Below are 24938 nucleotides of genomic sequence, written 5' to 3'. Positions count from 1 at the left end.
AAGTATCTTAAATATATGATTGATGGGCTCGAGTGCTTTCAAGTGCGATACAGTTGTAACATTTGCTTCAGTGGGAGCGTGCCGGTAATAACAGATAGTTACAATGTTAAGCACGGTACCTTGTAGAAGACTTCCCTGTGTTCTCCGGCAGCTGATGTCTCCAGGAGCGGCAAGCTCCGGTGACTGTGGAGATCAGCGCCCGCACGGACTAATGTGAAGGTGACCACCAACCTGGCATAGGTGCAGGGGGCTCCTCTGATATAGAGACGGGTAGGTACACTGGTCCAAATTGATGTGATTTTGCCCTCTGCAATGTAGGAAGCCGGCTTATAATATCGGAAGAGAAACTGAAGTCCTCGCACTGAGCACAGTTCGTCCGGTCTGTGGAGCGGCAGTTAGGCTTGTAGATTGGGGTCCTCGTGGTGTGAATAGCGCGTTATTCAATAGTGGTCCGCAAGCTAGGATCCTGCAGCGCTTGAAAGGTGGTATCGGCTGATAATAATAATGAGATATGGGTATGGCAATAATGCTATAAATGGAGGCTAAACGCGTTTCACCACTATTGTGGTATTCCTCAGTAGCCAAGTTATATTAAAAGAGACTAGTACATAGCATGCAGGTATATATAAAAATTTTTTAGGTGATGTCATAGATAGGTGTGGGAAAAGGTAGAGGTACATAGAAAACATGGAGAAATGAACTAGAGAACAAGAAGGGGAGGAAAGAGTATAGAAATTATAAAAAGAAATAAAAGAAATATGGCATATATATATATATATATATATATATATATATATATATATCAGAGCTGTATTGGTAATGCATATACAGATATGTAACAGTGAAATTAGTTAAAGTTTTTTAAACTTTGAATAAAACTTTATTCAATTTTAAACTTTAAATAAAAAAACTTTGAAAAAAAAAACTTTAAAAAAAAACTTTGGAAGTAGTATCCACATCTAACGGCTATAAACACAAATTAAAAGATTGTCGAACTTGCAACAGTAAAAGCGTTATCTACTTGATTGAATGCAATTGTGATAAACAATATATAGGACGAACCAAACACCAACTAAAAGTAAGAATATCAGAACACATTTATAATATTAAAAAAGGTAACAAATCCCACCAACTCTCTTTACATTTTTACGACTCACACAATAATAACCCTTCTGACCTTTCCTTTTTCGCACTACAGCAAGTTAAAAAATGTTGGAGGGTTAGTGATCCTATTCCCCGTCTATCTAGGGGAGAAGCGAGGAAGATCTTCGACTTTGATTCAATGGTCCCTAAGGGACTTAATGCAGAGATGGAACTTTTTGGATCTCTTTGATTTGCACCCGTTGGGCCCCTCATCGTCTGGTCGCATATCGACACGATGATGTACCCTGGGAGGAGCCCCGTGTACGCATTTTGCTTCTATTTAAAATGTAATTTATTTTTTATTTATTATTATTTTTTTTTTTATATTTACTCATTGATATATCGATATGATTTATTGATTATGTTCTGCTTATTATAATAGTCTTCCTACTGTCTGGTCTCTTAATCTCTATTCATCTCCTTTTTACAGTTCATGACCCCCCTTTTTATAGTTTTTACATATTTTATTAAAAAAAAAAATTCTATATTAATTTTTTTAAATATTTGTAATTTTCTTAAAATATTTTTATAATATTTCGATCATATTTCTAATACTAATACTTTTTTCATCATTTTTAGTAAATACACTTTTCTCTCTATTAGTATCTATGAGCATACTACTATTTTTTATATATGTATCATATATCTCACTATTTCACATTTATTTGTCACTAATTCCATGTACTTACACCTCACTCCATTTTTTGGTTTATTATTATTCAATTTATTTCACAATTTTCCTCCATTCATAATGTCCCGACATACTCTTTTCCCTTTATTATTTCTATTCATTTATACATATATCTACACTTCTATTAATTTAATATACATCTATTAAATTTCCCCTTTTTTTCATCACCATTTTCATCAATCTTTCACTAATTTCACTGTTACATATCTGTATATGCATTACCAATACAGCTCTGATATATATGTGTGTATATATATATATATATATATATATATATATATATATATATATATATATGCCATATTTCTTTTATTTCTTTTTATAATTTCTATACCCTTTCCTCCCCTGCTTGTTCTCTAGTTCATTTCTCCGTGTTTTCTATGTACCTTTACCTTTTCCCACACCTATCTATGACATCACCTACATTTTTTATATATACCTGCATGCTATGTACTAGTCTCTTTTAATATAACTTGGCTACTGAGGAATACCACAATAGTGGTGAAACGCGTTTAGCCTCCATTTATAGCATTATTACATATTTTCCCCAAACACCTGGGCAAGGGCCCTGCCCGGATGTTTTTCTATTAACTCTACTAATAAATGTATATGATTATTTAAGTTTCTTTTTGCAGGTATTTATTATTATTATCCATCAATTATTATTATTAACCCCTTAAGGACCGAGCCCTTTTTCACCTTAAGGACCGGAGCGTTTTTTGCAATTCTGACCACTGTCACTTTAAACATTAATAACTCTGGAATGCTTTTAGTTATCATTCTGATTCCGAGATTGTTTTTTCGTGACATATTCTACTTTAACTTAGTGGTAAAATTTTATGGTAACTTGCATCCTTTCTTGGTGAAAAATCCCAAAATTTGATGAAAAAAATGAAAATTTTGCATTTTTCTAACTTTGAAGCTCTCTGCTTGTAAGGAAAATGGATATTCAAAATATATTTTTTTTGGGTTCACATATACAATATGTCTACTTTATGTTTGCATCATAAAATTTATGAGTTTTTACTTTTGGAAGACACCATAGGGCTTCAAAGTTCAGCAGCAATTTTGAAATTTTTCACAAAATTTTCAAACTCGCTATTTTTCATGGACCAGTTCAGGTTTGAAGTGGATTTGAAGGGTCTTCATATTAGAAATACCCCATAAAAGACCCCATTATAAAAACTACACCCCCCAAAGTATTCAAAATGACATTCAGTAAGTGTATTAACCCTTTAGGTGTTTCACAGGAATAGCAGCAAAGTGAAGGAGAAAATTCAAAATCTTCATTTTTTACACTCACATGTTCTTGTAGACCCAATTTTTGAATTTTTGCAAGGGGTAAAAAGGAGAAAATTTTTACTTGTATTTGAAACCCAATTTCTCTCGAGTAAGCACATACCTCATATGTCTAAGTTAATTGTTCGGCGGGCGCAGTAGAGGGCTCAGAAGGGAAGGAGCGACAAATGGTTTTTGGGGGGCATGTCACCTTTAGGAAGCCCCTATGGTGCCAGGACAGCAAAAATACACACATGGCATACCATTTTGGAAACTAGACCCCTCAGGGAACGTAACAAGGGGTAAAGTGAACCTTAATACCCCACAGGTGTTTCATGACTTTTGCATATGTAAAAAAAATTATTTTTTTTTTACCTAAAATGCCTGTTTTCCCAAAAATTTTACATTTTTAAAAAGGGTAATAGCAGAAAATACCCCCAAAAATTTGAAGCCCAATTTCTCCCGATTCAGAAAACACCCCATATGGGGGTGAAAAGTGCTCTGCTGGCGCACTACAGGTCTCAGAAGAGAAGGAGTCACATTTGGCTTTTTGAAAGCAAATTTTGCTATGGGGGCATGCCGCATTTAGGAAGCCCCTATGGTGCCAGGACAGCAAAAAAAAAAACACATGGCATACCATTTTGGAAACTAGACCCCTCGGGGAACGTAACAAGGGGTTAAGTGAACCTTTATACCCCACAGGTGTTTCATGACTTTTGTATATGTAAAAAAAAAATTTTTTTTTTTTACCTAAAATGCCTGTTTTCCCAAAAATTTTACATTTTTAAAAAGGGTAATAGCAGAAAATATCCGCCAAAATTTGAAGCCCAATTTCTCCCGAGTACGGCGATACCCCATATGTGTCCCTAAACTGTTGCCTTGAAATACGACAGGGCTCCAAAGTGAGAGCGCCATGCGCATTTGAGGCCTAAATTAGGGACTTGCATAGGGGTGGACATAGGGGTATTCTATGCCAGTGATTCCCAAACAGGGTGCCTCCAGCTGTTGTAAAACTCCCAGCATGCCTGGACAGTCAGTGGCTATCTGGCAATACTGGGAGTAGTTGTTTTGCAACAGCTGGAGGCTCCGTTCTGGAAACAGTGGCGTACCAGACGTTTTTCTTTTTTATTGGGGAGGGGAGGGGGGCTGTGTAGGGGTATGTGTATATGTAGTGTTTTTTACTTTTTATTTTATTTTGTGGTAGTGTAGTGTAGTGTTTTTAGGGTACAGTCGCACGGGCGGGGAGTTCACAGTAGTTTCTCGCTGGCAGTTTGAGCAGCGGCAGAAAATTTGCTGCAGCTCAAACTTGCAGCCGGATATTTACTGTAATCCTCCGCCCATGTGAGTGTACCCTGTACATTCACATTGGGGGGGACATCCAGCTGTTGCAAAACTACAACTCCCAGCATGGACGGTCTATCAGTGCATGCTGGGAGTTGTAGTTTTGCAACAGCTGGAGACACACAGGTTGTGAAACACTGAGTTTGGACAGCGGAAGGGCATGCTGGGTCTTGTAGTTATGCAACAGCCGGAGGTATACTACATTGGCTGGGGATGCTGGGGATTGTAGTTATGCAACAGCTGGAGACACACTGGTTTACTACTTAACTCAGTGTGCCTTCAGCTGTTGCAAAACCACAACTCTCAGCAGTCACCGACAGCCAACGGGCATGCTGGGAGTTGTAGTTATGCAACCACCAGATGCACCACTACAACTCCCAGCATGCACTTGAGCTGTTTGTGCAAGCTGGGAGTTGTAGTTACACAACAGCTGAAGGTACACTTTTCCATAGAAAGAATGTGCCTCCAGCTGTTGCAAAACTACAAGTCCCAGCATGCCCATAAGGGCATGCTGGGAGTTGTGGTGGTCTGCCTCCTGCTGTTGCATAACTACAGCTCCCAGCATGCCCTTGTTGCATGCTGGGAGCTGTTGCTAAGCAACAGCAGGAGGCTGTCACTCACCTCCAACGATCCACACAGGACTGTCCCTCGCCGCCGCCGTCGTCGCTCCTGGGGCCCCGATCCCAACAGGGACGCCGGGGATCGGGGTCCCCAGCACCAGGGGTCGTCTTCCCGCACCCGCTCACGTCCTCCGGAAGAGGGGTGGAGCGGGTTGCGGGAGTGACACCCGCAGCAGGCGCCCTGATTGGTCGGCCGGTAATCCGGCCGACGAATCAGGGCGATCGCGAGGTGGCACCAGTGCCACCTCACTCCTGCAGGCTCTGGCTGTTCGGGGCCGTCTCTGACGGCCCCGATCAGCCAGTAATTCCGGGTCATCGGGTCACTGGAGACCCGATTGACCCGGATTCCGCCGCAGATCGCTGGACTGAATTGTCCAGCGATCTGCGGCAATCGCCGACATGGGGGGACATAATGACCCCCCTGGGCGATATGCCGGGATGCCTGCTGAACGATTTCAGCAGGCATCCGGCTCCGGCTCCCCTCCGGCTAGCGGTGGGGGCCGGAAATGCTCAGGGCGTATCCATACGCCCTCGGTCCTTAAGGACTTGGAAACGGGGGCGTATGGATACGCCCTATGTCCTTAAGGGGTTAATATTCATTATTTTTTTTTATCAAGGTACATTTTAGCAATATCATTAATATTTATTCATATTTTTTATGATTTCATATTTCTGTCTACCTATTTTCTATTCTCTGCTATATCATCTGCTTTTTTCCAACTACCCTTTGAGGACCGGTTATATAATTCTCTTGATTATATACGTTTTTTTTTTAGATTTTTGGTTTTGGGGTTATTAGACCATACCGGTTAACCTCAGGTTAGAATATTGATTGAGCTGCACCACCTCCAATATACAAGCATTACAAAATAATAAATCATCATATCGGGAATAGAAAAGAACAAAAATAAATACATAAAATACATCATCCCCCCCCACCACAAAATAAAAAAGAATCATTATGAGCCAATTAAAGTTTTTTTTTTTTTTTTATTCACCGGCGTCCCAGAACAGTGCAACAAGTTGGCGTTTGTGGTGCCCCTAATATATAGCGAAGCCACAAAGTTCCGTCAATATAAAGCACTACTATATATAGGGGCATAGTTTGACACTGATATATTTTGGGGACACTGTGTAGCAGTACTACACAGTGCCTTCAAAGTATTTCAGTCAGTACCACACAGTTTATAATTGTACGCATACTGTCCCCCGCTGTCAGGCACAATCTTCCTTCATGTAGGATCTTCTGCTTGCATTGCTAGCTTCCTTCACATTGCAGTTGGTGGAGCCCAGGGTAATAGCGGGAAAAAAATTAATGCAGGTGCCGTCTTTTTCTCCCGCTTCAAAATAAAGGGTCACAAAGAATCCCATTATAGTAAAAGGGATCCATCGGGAGCCATTATTGCCGTTGTACTCCGTCCCTATAACGGCCATTAAAGGCTGAAGGAAAAAAAAAAAGAGCCTAAAAGCCGTTTCAGGTCGCGGCACTGTGGCAGTGTGAAAGTAGCCTAAGCTCAAGCACCTTTAGCAGTGATTACAGTCTTCTTGTGTATGATACCACAAAAGGTAAACACCTGTTTTGGTAATTTTTTTTGCTATTCTTCAGGTCAGGTTGGATTTTCAGGTTTCTAGCTGGCTTGGCTCCAACTGGTTTGAAGTCAGGGCACTGGCTGGGGCACTCAAGGACATTTATAGAGTGGTCCCTAAGCTAATCCTATGCTCTCTTGGCTGTGTGCTTAATGGGTTATCCAGGAATCAAAAAACAAAGATAATTAAAAAATAAAAAACGCTCCCTGTCTGTCTCCAGGTTGGGTGTAGTATTACAACTTGGCTCTATTCACTTCAATGAAACTGAGCTTCTTTGCCGCCAATGTCCTCCCATTTTTTTGCGCCGTGATCTGTACTTTTTATTGATACCATATTTGCTTATATTAAATTAAACTTTTAATACATTTTTATACATTTTTTTTGGGGAATAAAATGTTATAAAAAAGCAGCTATTTTGGACTTTTTTTTTACGTTCACCGTACAGTATCATTAACATTTTATTTTAATAGTTCGGATATTTACGCACGCGGCGATACCAAATATGTATATAAATTTATTTTATTTTATTTTGTTTTTACACTTTTTGGGGGTGAAATAGGGAAAATGGGACAATTTACGTTTTTATATGGGGAGGGTTTTTTTCACATTTTTTTACTTTTATTTTTACACTTTAATAGCCCCCATAGGGGACTATTTATAGCAATCATTTGATTGCTAATACTGTTCAGTGCTATGTATAGGACATAGCACACTGATCAGTATTAACGGTCATCTTCTGCTCTGGTCTGCTCGATCACAGACCAGAGCATAAGACCTGTGGAAGGCAGCGAAGCCAGGTGAGGGGACCTCCGTCTGCCGTGCTGGATGATCGGATCGCCGCGGCAGCGCTGCAGGCGATCCGATCATCCATTTTAGTGACCGCGATGCTGCAGATGCCGTGATCTGTATTGATCACGGCATCTGAGGGGTTAATGGCGGACATCCGCGCGATCACGGATGTCCGCCATTACCGACCTGCATCGCTCCGATGCTCGCAGTTATGCTTAGGATGTAAATGTACGTCCTCGTGCGTTAAGCACCAGCTCACCAGGACGTACATTTACGTCCTGCGTCGCTAAGGGGTTAAGGACCCAGGGCGTATACCTGTACGCCCTTGGGAATTTCGGTCCCCGCCGGGCGGAGACAGGACCAGGATGCCTGCTGAAATCATTCAGCAGGCATCCCGTGCAAACCCATGGGGGGGTCCTGAAACCCCCCCCCCCCCATGTCAATGTCAATTCAGACCAGCGATTTGCGGTGATTCCGGGTCAATCGGGTCTCTGGTGACCCAGAAAAAAAGGGTGAATGGGGCAGCCCCATTCACCCTTACCCAGCAGGTATCACCTCACGATCACGTGATTGATCGGTCGGAATGATCAACCAATCACTGCCGTGCTGGGCGGTGCTTGGGGCAGGCGGAGATCCCTTACCTGTCCAGAGTTCGGCGGGGGTCCAGGAGCGGGTAGTTCTGGCAGCAGGAGCGGTGGCAGCAGCAGCGGCAGGATACAGCAGGAGGTGAGGCCTGTTCACCTCCTGCTGTTGCTTAGCAACAATTCTCAGCATGTACATGAGTTGCAACTACAACTCCCAGCATGCCCTTTGGTAGTCTGTGCATTCTGGGGGTTGTAGTTATGCAACAGCTGTAGGCACATTTTTTCTATGAAAAAGTGTGCATCCAGCTGTTGCATAACTACAACTCCCAGCATGCAGAGACTACCAAAGGGCATGCTGGGAGTTGTCGCAGTGTGCCTCCAGCTGTTGCAAAACTACAACTCTCAGCATGCCCTTCGACTGTCAATGCATGCTGAGTATTGCAGTTTTGCAACAGCTGGAGACACATTGGTTGTGAAACAGAGTTTGTATCCTAACTCAGTGGTTCCCAACCAATGTGCCACCAGCTGTTGCAAAAATACAACTCCCAGCATGCACTGTACATGCTGGGCGTTCTAGTTTTGCAACTGCTGGAGGCACACTGGTTGCAAAACACTGAGTTAAAGGGGTACTTCAGTGGAAAGCTTTTTCTTTTTAATCAACTGGTGCCAGAAAGTTAAACAGATTTGTAAATAACTTCTATAAAAAAATCTTAATCCTTTCAGTACTTATTAGCTGCTGAATACTACAGAGGAAATTCTTTTCTTTTTGGAACACAGAGCTCTCTGCTGACATGACACCTGTCCATTTTAAGAACTGTCCAGAGTAGGAGAAAATCCCCATAGAAAACATATGCTGCTCTGGACAGTTCCTAAAATGGACAAGAGATGTCAGCAGAGAGCACTGTGTTCCAAAAATAAAAGAATTTCCTCTGTAGTATTCAGCAGCTAATACGTACTGGAAGGATTAAGATTTTTTAATAGAAGTGATTTACAAATCTGTTTACCTTTCTGGCATCAGTTGATTTAAAAAAAGTTTTCCACCGGAGTACCCCTTTAAGTAACAAACTCTCAGTGTTGCCCAACCAATGAACCTCCAGCTGTTGCAAAACTACAACTCTCAGCATGTAGGATCTACCAGTGCATGCTGGGAGTTGTAGTTTTGCAACAGCTGGAGGGTTCCCCCCCCCCTGGCAAATTTTCCACCTCAGCTCAAACTCCCAGCGAGAAACTCACTGTAAACCCCCGCCCGTGTGAATGTACCCTAAAAACACTACACTACACAAAATAAAAAGTAAAACACTACATATACCCTTACACAGTGTCACCCCCCCCCCAATAAAGATATATAAAAAAAAAAGTCTTGTACGGCACTGTTTCCAAAACGGAGCCTCCAGCTGTTGAAAAACAACAGCTTTCAGTATTGCTGGACAGCCACTGACTGTTAAGGCATGCTGGGAATTTGGCAACAGCTGGAGACACCCTGTTTGGATAACACTGCCGTAGGGTATTTTGGTAATGGATGCAAATCCCCAAAATAGGCCTCAAATGCACATGGCGCTCTCTCACTTTGGAGCCCTGACGTATTTCAAGGCAACAGTTTAGTACCACATATGGGATATTTCCGTACTTGGGAGAAATTGAGTTACAAATTTTGGGGGTCTTTTTCTCCTTTTACCCCTTATGAAAAGGTAAAGTTGGGGTCTACACCAGCATGTTAGTGTAAAAAATAAAAATTTTTACACTAACATGCTGGTATTGCCCCATACTTTTCATTTTCCCATGCGGTAAAAGGAAAAAAAAGACCCTCAACATTTGTAACGCAATTCCTCCTGAGTATGGAACTACCCCGTATGTGGGTGTAAAGTGCTCTGCGGGTGCACAACATGGCTCAGAAGTGAGAGCGCACTATGCACATTTGAGGTCTAAATTGATGATTTGCACAGTGGTGGCCGATTTTACAGTGGTTCTGACAAACACAAAACAATAAATACCCACATGTGACCCCATTCTGGAAACTACACCCCTCACGAAATGTAACAATGGGTATATTGAGCCTTAACACCCCACAGGTGTTTGACAAATTTTCGTTAAAGTTGGATGTGAAAATGAAAGAAAAAAGTTTTTTTCACTAAAATTCTGGTGTTAACCTACATTTTTCATTTTCACAAGGGAGAATAGGAAAAAATGCCCCCCATAATTTGCAGCCCCATTTCTTCTTAGTAAGAACATACCCCATATGTGGATGTAAAGTGCTCTGCCGGTGAACTACAATGCTCAGAAGAGAAGGAACGCCATTGGCTTTTGGAGAGAGGATGTGTCCGAAATTGAAGGCCATGTGTTTACAAACCCCCCACAGTGCCAGAACAATGGATCCCCCCCCATGTGAGCCCATTTTGGAAACTACACCCCTGACAGAATTTAATAAGGGGTGCAGTGCGCATTTACATCCCACAGGTGTCTGACAGATTTTTGGGACAGTGTCTGTAAAAATGAAAAATAAAATTTTTCATATGCACCGCCCAATGTTCCAAAGATCTGTCAAACGCCAATAAATGCTCACTGCACCCCTTATTAAATTCTGTGAGGTGTGTAGTTTCCAAAATTAGGTCACGTGTGTGTGTGTGGCGGGGGGGGGGGGGGGTCCACTGTTCTGGCACCACGGGGGCTTTGTAAATGCACATGGCCCCCGACATATTCAAACCAAATTCTCTCTCCAAAGCTCAATGCGCTCCTTCTCTTCTGAGAATTGTAGTTCGCCCACAGAGCACTTTACATCCACATATGGGGTTTTTCCATACTCAGAACAAATGGGGTCACAAATTTTGGGAGTCTTTTTCTCCTATTACCCCTCATGAAAATGTAAAATTTTGGGTCACACCTGCATTTTCATTTTCACGTCCAACTTTAGAGGAAATTTGTCATTTGTGTTAAGGCTCACTGTACCCCTTGTTACGTTCCTTGAGGGGTGTAGTTTCCAAAATAGTATGCCATGTGTTTTTTTTTGCTGTTCTGGCACCATAGGAGCTTCCTAAATGTGACATGCCCCCCAAAAACCATTTCAGCAAAATTTGCTTTCCAAAAGCCAAATGTGACTTCTTCTCTTCTAAGCATTGTAGTGTGCCTGCAGTGCACTTGACGTCCACACTTGGGGTATTTCGATACTCAGAAGAGATGGGGTTCGAAATTTTGGGGGGCATTTTCTCCTATTACCCCTTGTAAAAATTAAAAATTTTGGGGAAAACCACCATTTTAGTGGGAAAAAAAAATGAATTTACACATCTGACTTTAAGAAAAAGTCGTCAAACACCTGTGGGGTGTTAAAGGACATCTGCAGCGTGATTAACACTTATCCCCTATCCACAGGATAGGGGATAAGTGTTTGATCGCGGGGGGTCCGACCGCTGGGACCCCCTGTGATCTCCTGTACGAGCCTTTGGCTGTCCCGTGCAGGGGGCATGCCGGCCGCAGCATGACATTGCATCCGGCACGCCTCCTCCATACATCTCTATGGGAGAGGCGGGGAGGCAGCGTTCGTGCCTCCCCGTCTCCCCCATAGAACTGTATGGGGACGTGGATGAGACGGGGCGTCACCGTCGACGCTACGCGCCTTAGCGCTCACCATGAGCGCTAATGGCGGCGCCCCGTTAGGGAGATTGCGGGGGTCCCAGCTGTCGGACCCCCCGCAATCAAACACGTATCCCCTATCCTGTGGATAGGGGATAGGTGTCATACCGCTGTAGTTGTCCTTTAAGGCTCACTGTACCCCTTGTTACGTCCCTTGAGGGGTGTAGTTTCCAAAATAGTATGCCATGTGTTTTTTTTTTTTTGCTGTTCTGGCACCATAGGGGCTTCCTAAATGTAATATGCCCCCCAAAAACCATTTCAGAAAAACTCACTCTCCAAAATCCCATTGTCGCTCCTTTGCTTCTGAGCCCTCTACTGTGCCCGCCGAACACTTTACATACACATGAGGTATTTCCTTATTCGAGAGAAATTGGGTTACACATTTTGAGGTTCTTTTTCTCCTTTTACCCCTTGTAAAATTTCAAAAACTAGGTCTACAAGAACATGAGAGTGAAAAAAATGAAGATTTAGAATTTTCTCCTTCACTTTGCTGCTATTTCTGTGAAACACCTAAAGGGTTAAACTTTCTGAATGTCATTTTGAATACTTTGAGGGATGCAGTTTATATAATGGGATAATTTTTTTTTTTTCTCAATAAACTTTTTATTGCTTTCCAAGTCTTAAAACATAGAAGTTCCAGATTACAATTTTGAGGAAACATTCCATAACATTAATAGCTGTGCATGAAAACATATGCAATATATCGTGGAGGTAACGATTGGACCTCAGGAGGTATCATGCATAAACAAAGTGGGTAAACTGGGGAAGAGAAAGAAGAGAAAGAGATAAAGGGTAGAGGGAGGGGAGGGGGGGGGGGGGATAGGAAGAGGAAAGTATAGGAGGGGAGGGGGGGGGGGGATAAGGACGACGTCAATGGTTGACCTGGTGTAATAGCCACGGAGACCAAATCCGTAGAAATTTATCATGCGTTCTGTTCGCTCTATGGGACATCTCCTCAAATTGACAGATCTGATGGACCTTAGCCTTCCACTCGATCAGGGAAGGTGGGGTAGGACTCAACCACTTTAAAGGTATCAGGGACTTTGCGGCCGCTAGCAGGTGAGTTAACAAGAGGTCTCTGTGAGGGCGGTACAAATCGGATGGTCTACCTAGGATAACCATCTCTGGGTTAAGTGTAAGCGAGGTATGCAAAATAGCATTAATTTCTCTCCAGCCAATACCCAGCTATGGTGGTGCAAGTCCACCATATGTGGGTGTGGGTGCCTGTGTGTTTCTCACATCTCCAGCAAAGCCCGGAGGAGGAGAGACCATGAAGGTGTAAGAACTCAGGAGTCCTATGCCATCTAGACAGCAATTTGTAATGCATTTCTCTCAGTCTAATACATCTGGAGAAGCCTTGGGAATGAGTGAGAATGTATTCGGTCTCCTCGGTGGAGAGAGAAATGTTTAGCTCTCTCTCCCACGAGATGAGATAGGTTGGTTTAGTGGTCGTCAAAGTATCAGCTAGTAGTTTCCTGATAGAAGATAATTTGTGTAGTCTCGCTGATTGAACAGTGAGAGATCTCTCGAATTCAGTGGGCTCTCTAAGCCTTCCCACTGTTCGCAAGAAAAGCGTACAGCAGTGTTTCATGTGTTCTAGGTGAAGGAAGGAGAGACGGCAAGAGGGTAGGAGTGATCGAAATTCATCTGTTGTCGGAACCCTTCCGTCCACAAAGACCTGTTCGACTGTGTAGGAATTTAATTTCTCCCATAGAGAGGAATATGTCGAGTAGTTACAACCTCCAATCAACGGTATCAGACCAGCGGGGAGAATAGGAGAGACAGGAGGGGAGAGAGCTGGAGCTAGAGAGTGCCAAACAGATGAAAGACCAAGAAATAGGTGGGAGTAGGATGACCGAGAGAGATGTTTGTGTTTGGTGACCCATAGCGCTTTGATGAAGTCTTCTCCACAAACCCAACGGGCCCACTCCCACTCAGAAAAGTGATGTGGGTCGGAGGAAGTCCGGAGATGCGGTTGGGAGTGAATCCATCTTCTAAGCTGTATTGTTTTGTAAATAGCTGAAATATCGGGAATCCCTATTCCCCCTTTAACAGATGGTTTGGACAAGAGAGAGTGTGCTAATCTAGGTGTTTTGTGTTTCCATAAGTATGAAGAGAGCAACTTCCTGATCGCAGAGAAGAAGGCTGGGGGAAGGGCTATCGGAAGCATTTGGAGTTTATATGTTATTTTGGGAACAACATAAGTCTGGAGGACATTCCTCCTTCCTATCCAGGAGATGAGGGGAAAGTCATATTCCTTCAATAGGGCTTGGATATCCTCCACTAGAGGTTTAAAGTTAGCATTGTATAGTTCAGCTAGTGTAGGAGTAACGCGAACCCCTAAGTACTTCAGGGAGGAAGGCGCCCACGGGAACGGGGAGAGCAGTTTGAGGTCTTTGACTCTTGCTGCTGGGAGAGAAATATTTAAGAGTTCTGATTTAGTTATATTGATTTTGTAGTTAGATATGCGACCAAATTCTGTAAATAGCGAGACCAGGCAGGGGAGACCCTCCTCTGGACAGGTGAGGAGGAAGAGTAAGTCATCTGCGAATGCTAGGGTTTTTAGTTCACCATCAGGTGTAAGTACACCCCTCACCCCCTCATGTTGTCTTATTTTTTGAAGAAGGGATTCCATAACTAAAATAAACAAAGTAGGGGACAGGGGACACCCCTGCCTGGTGCCGTTGGTGATGTGAAAGGGTAGGGATAACGTGTCATTGACCATTAGAGAGGCGTAAGGGCTAGAGTACAGGGAAAAGATAGCAGCAATAAAGGGTGGGGGGAAGCCAAATTTCTGGAGAACATCCTTCATAAACGACCAGCTAACTCTGTCAAAAGCCTTCTCGGCATCTACACCGAGAAGGACCAGAGGTATATGTTCGTCATGAGCATGTTGTATGGAGGCCAAGAGCTTGAAAGTGTTAGACCTACCTTCGCGGCCCGGGACAAAGCCGGACTGGTCTGGTGCAATCAAGTGGGAGAAGCTTTTTAATGCGCATAGAAAGTAATTTAGCCCATATCTTCAGATCTATGTTGAGGAGCGATATGGGTCTGTAGCTACCACAATCGCTCGGGTCTTTGCCCTCCTTAGCGATAAGTGTGATGTGGGCCTCTTGCGACTGTTTTGGCCAAGATCCCCCTCCCAGGAGTGAGTTGCATGTGTCAGTGAGATGTGGGAGTAAGGTATCGATGAATTTCTTGTAGTATATTAACGACAGACCATCGGGTCCAGGGCTTCTTCCCGGGGGAAAAGATAGTATCACCTTCCTAACTTCTTCGGGGGTAACAGGGTCTAAGAGGGTAGAAGACATTGCTGAGGGCAAAGTGGGCAAGTCCAATTCAGCCAGGAAGCGAGATCGAGCTTCCGAGAGGGTCTGGTCAACGTCTGCCCCCTGAGGGGGTTGAGGTTATACAGGGATTCATAAAAGCTGTGGAAAGCCTTCGCAATGAGGGGAGTGGATGTTTGTGTTAAGCCATTCCTATCTTTTATTTCATGTATGTGTTGCTTGGTTCTAGCCTTTTTGATGAGTGTGGACATTAGGCGGCCTCCTTTGTCTCCGTGTGCGTATAATTTATGTCTGTGGTGCAGGTATGCCTTAGAGGAGCGCTCATATAGGTGTTTAGTAAGCTCCTCCCTCAACGCATTGAGTTCTGTCAAAGTGGCCTCTAGCTGGGAGCGTTTATGAACCCTCTCAAGAGTGGATATGTCGTGTAATAATTTGTCTAACCTTTTCCTGTAATCTTTGTTTAGTTTGGATCCCCAGGAGATGAGGATGCCTCGTATGTAGGCCTTGTGGGCCTCCCACACCATCGGCGGTGGAGGTCCAGATCCTGCATTTTCAGTAAAATACATCTGCAAATGTTTTAGAATGTCAGGGAAAGCTAGTGGGTGCTCAAGGATCCTTTCGTTCAGTCTCCAGGTGAAAGTGGGAGGAGTGCTGTCAGTGAGAGATATAGTTAGAAAGATAGGGGCATGGTCTGATATCGTGATCGGTTCAATACCTGTGGACATCACAGTCGGCAGGAGAGAGGTGTGGATGAGCAGGTAATCCAGTCTTTGGTACGTCCTGTGCGTAGCCGAGTAATACGAAAAATCTTTGACGGAAGGGTTCCGAGTTCTCCAGGGATCTAAGAGGGATAAATCAGACAGTTTAGTGAGCAGTCTAGCTAGCAGTCTCCGTGAAATGTGGGACACACCAGACGATGAGTCCAAGCAGGGGTTCAAAGCTACATTAAGATCCGACCCCAGGATGATTGGCCCCTCTGCGTACAGTTTAAGGTCAGCTAAGGTTTGAATCAACCAGGGGACCTGAGCGTGGTTGGGGGCATAGATATTAGCCAGCGTGTACTTAGACTGGTGTATCTGGATACGCAGAAAGAGGAATCTACCCTCCGAGTCTGTATGCTGATGAAGCACCTTGACCGGCAGGGATTTGTGAATCGCAATCGACACCCCTTTAGACGCCGAGGTCCCGTGGCAGGAATGAAACCACTGGTTAAAATATTTAGTGGGGAGCTTGGGGGGTTTATCCCTTCTAATGTGGGTCTCTTGTAGAAAAGCTATGGAGGCCTTTAATCTTCTAAGCTGATCCACAACATGGTGTCGTTTTTCAGGGGAATTCAAGCCTCTGACATTATAGGAGACTAGCGTGATATCAACCATTACACGTCAACAGGAGGGATTGGGGTGGGGGGGGTGGTGAACAAAGGGGAGCAGGCAAAGGGTCAGGGGTAGAGAGGGGGAGAGGAACCGCAGAGGGTCAGAAAAGGGGGGGGTGGGGGGGGTAGTGAAGAAAAGAAAAAAGGGGGGGGGGAGGATAAAAGGGGGAGAGGGAGTAAAGTAGGAGAAAGATCCCACTCGTGTGAGTGGGGCGAAGAGAAGTAAGTAACTGAGATACGGTGAGTTACCTAATCTCAGGGGGTGGCAACAGGTACGCCTAGTCTGTGATAGACTAGAGAGATGTGCACCTTAAGGCACTTAGTGGTCAAACACGGTCGTTGTTCAAAACTGGGATACCCGATCCCTAGTGTATGTCAGACTGTATTGCCGAGTCCACGGCCATAATAAACCTGGATGGAGAAGGCTATGGGAGGTTGTTTCAGGTAAAAGTCAGGTATCAAGGGGTAATGGGAAATATAGGGCTCCAGAGGAGGGGTCTATGAGGGGTGTAGTCAAGCTGCACCGTAGGAAAATGGGATATTGGGACTGGTTGGGAGAGAGAGGGGGGGGGGAGATTAGGGTAGGGTCGGAGGGAAGGAGGAAGGAGAGATAGGGGAGGTAGGGAAAAGGCGGGGAAAAAAGGGGGGGGGGGGGTGGTTCAGACATAAAGCATTAGAAAACACCTCGAACCTAATACAGTACATGGAATAAGCAATAGTATACCAATAATCTCTGAGTGTCGTCTGAGAGCTCGATGGTAACCTGCTGTTCGAGCATGTATAACAAGCATCCAATGTTAAGTCGTGTAGAGGGAGGGGAGGGGGGGGGGGGATTGTGACATGGGAAAGGAAAAGGGGGGGTGGGGGGAAGGGTATCTAATGCGATGTATAGCAATATGAAAGTAAGTGGCAAACAACTCGGTGCTCGAGTGCAGGAGCAACCAAAGAATCTGGTGTGGTGCACAGAGCTATCCTGCTATAAAAGTAGCGATAGAAAGGGGAAAAAAAAAAAGGGGGGGGGGGGGAGGGGAGAGAAGGTGGTGGGAGCTAGGGTGGGGGGGGGGGAGGGGGGGGGGTCAACCAGGCAAGTGCTGTCATATGCATAGGGGCAGCTCCAGTGGGTAATGGGGTGCAACCAGTTCAACCAACAGGTAAACAGCAAACAGTCCTCCCCAGGTGAGGGGGGGGGTGGCAAGGTAAGCTCCCCAGGTGAGCTCCGGTGGGTAATGGGGTGCAACCAGTTCAACCAACAGGTAAACAGCAAACAGTCCTCCCCAGGTGAAGGGGGGGGGGGTGGCAAGGTAAGCAAACCTTAGCGGCACCAGCCGCATGAGACATGTCCAACGGAGATTCTCGAGGTTCGCGTCGGCTTGAGGGGTAGAGAGAAACCAAGACCCCTCGGCAGGATTCAACGTGGTGGAGGGGTCTCCTTCTGCGGGGTCTTCTTTAATTTTCCTGCTTTAGTGCGGGAGACCACCTTCCAGTCCTCAGGTCGCGGCAGGTCTGGGAGAGAGCGCAGGTCAGAGATCGGGAGCCAGGAGGGAACCTCGACAGGCGGAATGTCCAGGACGGCCCATATTCCCTGTAGGTCTGCCGGGGTTCGTACTATGAGTCTACGGCCATTGTGATTAATAGATAGCCCAAATGGAAAGAGCCACGCATATTGTAGGCCCCGGGCTCTCAAACTCTCGAGGAGCGGTTTTAGCAATCTCCGCTTTGCAAGGGTTGAGGGAGCAATATCTTGGTAAAGGGCAATCTCTTCTCCTTCGTATTTCACTGGGTGTTGTACCCTGGCAGCTTGGAGGATGGCCGCAGTGTCCACGTAGGACAAGAGGCCACAGACGACATCTCTTGGTGGGTCTGCTGGTCTTGGCTTCGGTCGCAGGGCCCTGTGGATCCTCTCTATCACAACGTGGTCTGCCCGCTCTCTCCCCAGGAGAGTCGCAAAGATGTCAAGCGCGACTTTGCGGAGTGCCTCGTTAGCCCAGGTCTCGGGGATACCTTTAAATCTTATGTTCTTCCTGCGACTCCGATTCTCCTGGTCTTCTATTAAGGCATATGCGGAGTTGATGTGCATCTCCAGTTGTTCCGTGCGGTCTGCAAGGGCCGAGGAGTGCGAGGTGAGTGAGGAGCAGGCCGTCTCCAGCGCCTCCGTTCTGTGGCCGATCGATAGTACTTCCGCCTTGATGTCAGCTAGCTCCGCCAGGACCGGCTTCACTGCCTGGGCGAGGGCCTTCTTCATGAAGGACTTTAAGAATTGCTGGGTCACCATCGCAGGAGAGGCTCCCTCTGTGTCGGTGTCTTGTTCCGCTTCCTCCATGGAGTCTCTCTGGCTGCTCGCGTCCGGCGCCATCTTGGGCTGCCTGGCGGGAGAGATGCCTCCTTTCTTTTTAAAGAATTTGGCCATCTCTGTCTGTCCTCTTCCAGGTCTGGGTGAGTCACCAGGGTCAGCAGTGGCTTGTTTGCCGTATTTGACCATCGCAGGCTAGAAATGGATGGAGTTATAGGTGCTTTCTCTCAGTCGGACGGGAGAGCTGCAGGCTCAGACGTCCATACCAGTCCGCGGCTAGGCTCCGCCCCCCTATAATGGGATAATTTATGGGGTGTTTCTAATATGAAGGCCCTTCAAATCCACTTCAAAACTGAACTGGTCCCTGAAAAATTCAGATTTTGAAAATTTTGTGGAAAATTGCTGCTGAACTTTGAAGCCCTCTGATTTCTTCCAACAGTAAAAACATGGCAACTTCATGATGAAAATATACAGGACTGCCATCAGAAATTTCAGGGCCCCTTACACAGCTCAAGGCCTGCTCCTGTCACTGAGGATCCTCTCTGCTGGAGATCGCGTGGGGACATAGGCAAGGACAGGTCAGGTGATTGGAGTAGACGTGCATGCCTGCGCGGGGCACGTGACGTCTCTACTCCCATCAGCCCCTGGCCTGTCCGACCCTGCCATTACTCTTAAGGGGCCCGTGTCCTAGAAAGAAGTAATTTAATAGAAAGAAATGTGCAGGCCCCCCGGACTATGAGGCCAAGTCGCAGTCACTCACTGACAAGGCAATTAAAAAAAAAAAAGTTCCAGGGACATCTGGGCCCCCAGAAGCTCCGGGTTGTACCTCCATGATGGCGGCCCTGAAAATATAAAGTAGATCAATATATAATTTATTTGTTATGTCTATTTTCTTTATAAGCAGAGAGCTTCAAAAAGGTAGAAAAATTAAAAATTTTAAATTGCATGATTGCAGTGACTGCCTCAAAAGGTTGTAAAACTGAATAAGAATTTTAGGGTACCATCATTTTGTTTAAAAAAAATATTTTGTTGAACCACAATTCAGAAGCAATGTTTTAAGCTATTTTAGGGAGCATTGTGGGGTTTGCTGTTCTTAACAAAAGGATCACAACAATTTTGCCCACATCTGTATAAATTTATCTTCATTCCTGTACTTATATCTACTGCCACAGCTCACTTGTGCTGACAGACACTTAATGGGGAACTGTGGTACTTAAGTTCTTAACCCCTCTCAGCAGGATAAGTGTCTGATCTCTGGGTTCTGACAGCTGGGACCCCCCCGATCTCCTGCCGGTCTCCCCGGGTCTTCTCCTGCACAGAGCAACCACTGCGGTGACAGGTCAATGGTCGACACGCCCCCTCCGTGCATCTCTATTGGAGAGGCAGAGATAGAATGCTCATGTATCCCTTGCTCTCCCATAGAGATGCTTGGAGGGGGCATGTCGACCTCCACTTTGTGCGGTGTTCCAAACAGCTCCATGCACGGAGCAGTGGCCGGGCAGGAGATCACAGGGGGTTCCAGCGGTTGGACAATCCCTCTCCGATCAGACACTTATCACTTATACTGTGTATAGGGTATAAGAACTTCAGTAGTTCTTAAGAAAATCTTTGCAATACAAATTAGGATAATTTTAGCAATGATAATACCACACTCTCCCATCCATCGAACTCACCCCTTCATCAATATTCATCTCCTTCTCATTTAATTCTCAGCATAACACGCCAAGTGCGGATCCAGGCCAGAGCTTCTTTGCTTACCTTTGCACATGCAATGCTACTTGCTACAACTGGCAATGAAGCTGTGATGAGGGACCAGGCTCAACATGTCATACCAATGTTCAGTTGAGGAGGAGGTGAATATTAATTAAGAGACGGGTTGGACGAGAGAGATAGTGCGGCGTTATGAGTGTCAAAACAGCAATCATAATGCTCCCATTGCTATTTTACCCTAATTTGCAAATATGCATTACTAAGGATTTCTCAAGAACTGCTGGATGTTTTTTTCTGTCAGTTTCCCTTAAATTGTCTGTGCAGTCCTCCCTATGTTGAGCCTGTGTGATACACTCTACATGAAAACATGGATGCGTTTAACCCATGCTCCTCACTGTGGTCTGCCAGTTACAACTTTGTAATTGGTGGCCAGATTTGTCTTAGGGTTTTTACTCTTAAAAGGCTTTTACTTGAATTCTTTTCACAGGGTAGGGGATACGTGATTGCAAGGGGCCCAACTGCTGACACTAGAATAAAACACTGATAATATCATGTGGATAGGGGATAAGTGACAGTGGTAAAACAGAATCTATGCAGGTTATATCCATGATTAATAAGAGACTTTTATCACAAGCTGAGAGACATTTTAATCAATGTTTCACAGATATTGCTCATAATAACAATGTTTACATACAGCCAGAACTTAAGCCTGCAATATTATTGATAATTCTGTCCATCTGGGTATAAATAGTTGTTTTTGTATTTGATTAACAATGGCTATATGGGCAAATGACTACATCAACTTCTATACCTCATATACAATGCATTCTGAAAGTCTTCAGACCCTTTTTATTTCTTTGTATTGTTGAGGAAAAAGTATTAATTCATCAATCTGTCCCATAATGAGAATGTGAAAACAGAATTTTAGAAATGTTTCCAAATATATAAGAAAAACTAAAATTTCACATGGACATAAATATTAAGACCTTTGTTTATGACACTTGAAATTTACTTCTGGGGGACCTCCCATTTCTCTTGATCTCTGAGATGTTTCTACACCTTGATTGGAGTAACCTGAGGTAAATTGATTGGACAGGAAAGATTGGACAGGAAAGACACAGCCCTATCTATATAAGATCTCACAGCTGACAACCCATATCAGAGCAAAAAACAAGCCAAGAGTTGGAAAGAACCGCCTGTAGAGCACAACAGGATTGTGTGGAGGCAGATATCTAAAGAAAGGTACAAATTTCATTTCAGCTGCACTGAAAGCTCCCAATAGCACAGTGGCTACAATTATTCTTTGGAACATCCAGGAATCTTCCTTGAGCTGGCTGCCCCAAACTAAGGGGGACATTTAATTATTGTTTTAAAGAACTTTTATTTTTTTTTTGCTTTTATTTGGCGCATGAAATGTCACGTGCGCCAAAGCACTTTTGTGCAACTTTTGGCTGTAAGCAAAAAGCTACAAATGACATTTCAAATATCTATTTAAATTTTCACTTTGCAGTGGTAGCAGATTTATCAAGCGCAAATGTCACCCAAATAGTCGCTACTGCGACTTTTCATGCAGAAAACTTGCAGAGAAGGGGAGGGAGAAATCATATTGGGGGAGATTTATCAAAACCTGTCCAGAGGAAAAGTTGCCCATACCAACCAATCAGGTCACTTCTTTCATTTTGCACAAGGCCTCTGTAAAATGAAAGAAGCAATCTGATTGGTTGCCATGGGAAACCTTTGGGCAGGTTTTGATAAATCTCCCCCATTGTTATTTGATTATGTGAGCCAAATTTATCAACCCCTGTTCCATAGTATGATAAATATGTCGCACATAAGCAAAACCAAAGCAAAAATAAATTGCTTCAAAACACACTTTCCCAAGAGAACAATGATATCTCCCCCTAAGAAATTAGGAGAAAAGGCACTGATAAGAGAGGTGACCAAGAAGCCAATGGTTAATCTGGCTGAGCTTCAAGCATCCTGGGTGCAGATGAGAGAAATGTCTAGAAGGTCAACCATCAATGCAACACTCCTCCAATCCGGGCTTCATTGCAAAATGACCAGAATAAAACTTCTTCTCAGTAAGAGACACATGAAAGTGTGCCTGGAGTTTGGCAAAAAAAAAAAAAAAAGACTGTGAGAAACCAGATTAAAGCCTAAACCAAAGTTCTCTGGACCTGACTTGAGCCCAATGGAACACCACTGGAGAGACCTGAAAATGGCTGTATTGATGGTCCCCATCTAATCTGAAAGAGCTTGTAGATCTACAGAGAAGAATGGCAAAAACCAATAAACAAATCCCTTGTGGCATCATACTCAAAAAGACAGGTAATCGCTGCCAAAGATATTTCAACTGAGTAAAGGGTCTGAATAATCATGTCAATGCAATATTTCCATTTTTCCTTTTCAATAAATAAGCAAAGATTTTTAACCATTTTGTTTTCACTTTGTCATTATGGGGTATTGAGTACAGAACAATGGGGAAAACTATATTTCTTTTTTTAGCACAAAGGACGCAACATAACATTTAAAAAAAACAAAAAAAACGAAAGGGTCTGAAGATGTTCCGAATCCATTTTACACTTTAAAATATGTAAATGATAAAAGAAACAATAATATGGAGTTAAAGGGTAGCTCCCACCATCACCTTTTTTCTTTTTTATGTCCCTGCCTATTACCCATCTATCCCTAACCCCCTCCCTGCCTTTAATTTTTTTTACATATTAAAAATGCCTTTTGTCTGCCTGGTAGTGTCTACCAGGCAGACTTCCCCAGCAGGCACCATGTCACTGATGCCTGCTGGGGCCGACACTTCCGCCCTTAGTTCACCTATACAGGGTGCCTCCAGCTGTTTCCCCACTGCAACTCCCAGCTTGCCCTGACATCTATTGGCTGTCAGGGCATGCTGGGAGTTGTAGTGGGGAAACTGGAGGCATACTGTATAGGTGAACACGTAACTTTCCTTCAAAGCGCTCGCTCCCACCTGTCTGATTGACAGGCGGGAGCGAGCACCGCAGTGACTGAATTTCGACTCATTGCCAGGCTTAAATGAGTCAAAATTCTGTAGTGACGTCACTGCCGAATGCATTCGGCCACTAGGAGGGCGACCCCTAGTGGCCGAATTTAAAAGTGATTTTAAACTGGTTTAAAATCACTTTTTTTAAATTAAAGTATATTAGAGATATGTTGCAGTACTTAAGTACTACAACATATCAATTTTTTTATTTCATGACGGTGCCCATTTAAGTTGTTAAGAGAGACTATGCAGAAAAAAAGATCTTTATTGAACCCCCTTTATCCTACCATATACATAGGACTCCTGTTTACATTTCTTTTTAGATTCTATTCTATAAAATCACTGAAAGAACCATTGAATTATTCTATTGTAAAACTATCTTAAATATATTTCTGGATTCTTATGTTTATCTTGTTCACTAGGCATACAATGTATTCTTTGCTTCACAAAGTTTAGGCAGCCTTATGCCAATAGAATCTATATATTTGGTCCAGCAATCAATAGAAAGAACTAGATGTTAAAAAAGAAACAAGCAAATGATCCAGACATTTGTTAAAAGAAAACAAATCCTGCCCTATAAATGCTGACATTTATTGATGTATAGCTTCTGCGTCCCAGGATTAAATAAATAAAAACATTTAAAAAAAAACACCTGTTAAAAAAACACCAATCATCATTTTATTTCCACAGACCATAACTTGGTACTCCAAGGTATCGTGACTGACTAATACACTCCAGAAGGCATAGTTTATAACGCCTCAAGAAAATGGAAACTTGCTCCACCTCATAAACTAACTTTTCCATGCCTGGGTGGGCAAACTCTCCTGCACATTTCATCGACGCTGTAATGTGAAATACAAAATAAGAAGAACCCTAACATAAATCTGCACATAATATAATCTGTACAGTGTATTACATGTAAATTTTAATTTAAAAAGTGCAACTCCGGGCACATTTTCATAATTAGAGAAATAGATTTAAAGGGGTACTCTGGTGAAAACTTTTTTTTTTTTTTTTTTTAAATCAACTGGTGGCAGAAAGTTAAACATATTTGTATATTACTTCTATTAAAAAATCTTAATCCTTCCTGTACTTATTAGCTGCTGAATACTACAGTGGAAATTCTTTTCCGTTTGAAACACAGAGCTGTCTGCTGACATCATGAGCACAGTGCTCTCTGCTGACATCTCTGTCCATTTTAGGAACTGTCCAGAGTAAAAGGAAATCCCCATAGCAAACATATGCTTTTCTGGACAGTTCCTAAAATGGACATGTCAGCAGAGAGCACTGTGCTCGTGATGTCAGCAGAGAGCTCTGTGTTTCAAAAAGAAAATAATTTCCGCTGTTTTATTCAGCAGCTAATAATTACAGGAAGGATTAAGATTTTTTAATAGAAGTAATTTACAAATCTGTTTAATTTTCTGGCACCAGTTGATTTAAAAAAAATATAAGTTTTTCACCGGAGTACCCCTTTAAAAAAGTCAGATCAGCATACCAGGTCTGCTAATTGTTTTACAAAGGTCCTTACTACTGCAAAAAACACAATCGCTACTATGTGGTGACTGGTTAAAGGGGTACTCTGGTGAAAACCTTTTTTCTTTTAATT

The 24938-nt window shown here is 43.6% G+C and overlaps 1 protein-coding gene across 3 annotated transcripts in view; it reads right to left on the bottom strand.

Annotated features, from left to right (window-relative positions):
• Positions 1-474: 474 nt before the first annotated feature.
• The window catches only part of PDE6D (phosphodiesterase 6D), an 86423-nt gene continuing 61959 nt past the window's right edge, over positions 475-24938 (bottom strand). For 2 of the 3 annotated variants that reach the window (XR_008891191.1, XM_056565539.1), the window contains one exon: positions 20946-24174. The gene's annotated coding sequence lies outside the window, so the exon portion shown is untranslated. Of the gene's footprint in view, positions 493-20945; positions 24175-24938 lie in introns of those variants that run through there. The other variant, XM_056565540.1, reaches the window with a different exon arrangement.

This window comes from Hyla sarda, chromosome 3 (assembly GCF_029499605.1).
Source record: "Hyla sarda isolate aHylSar1 chromosome 3, aHylSar1.hap1, whole genome shotgun sequence".
NCBI lineage: Eukaryota > Metazoa > Chordata > Amphibia > Anura > Hylidae > Hyla > Hyla sarda.
This window is presented reverse-complemented; position numbering and strand designations above follow the sequence as displayed.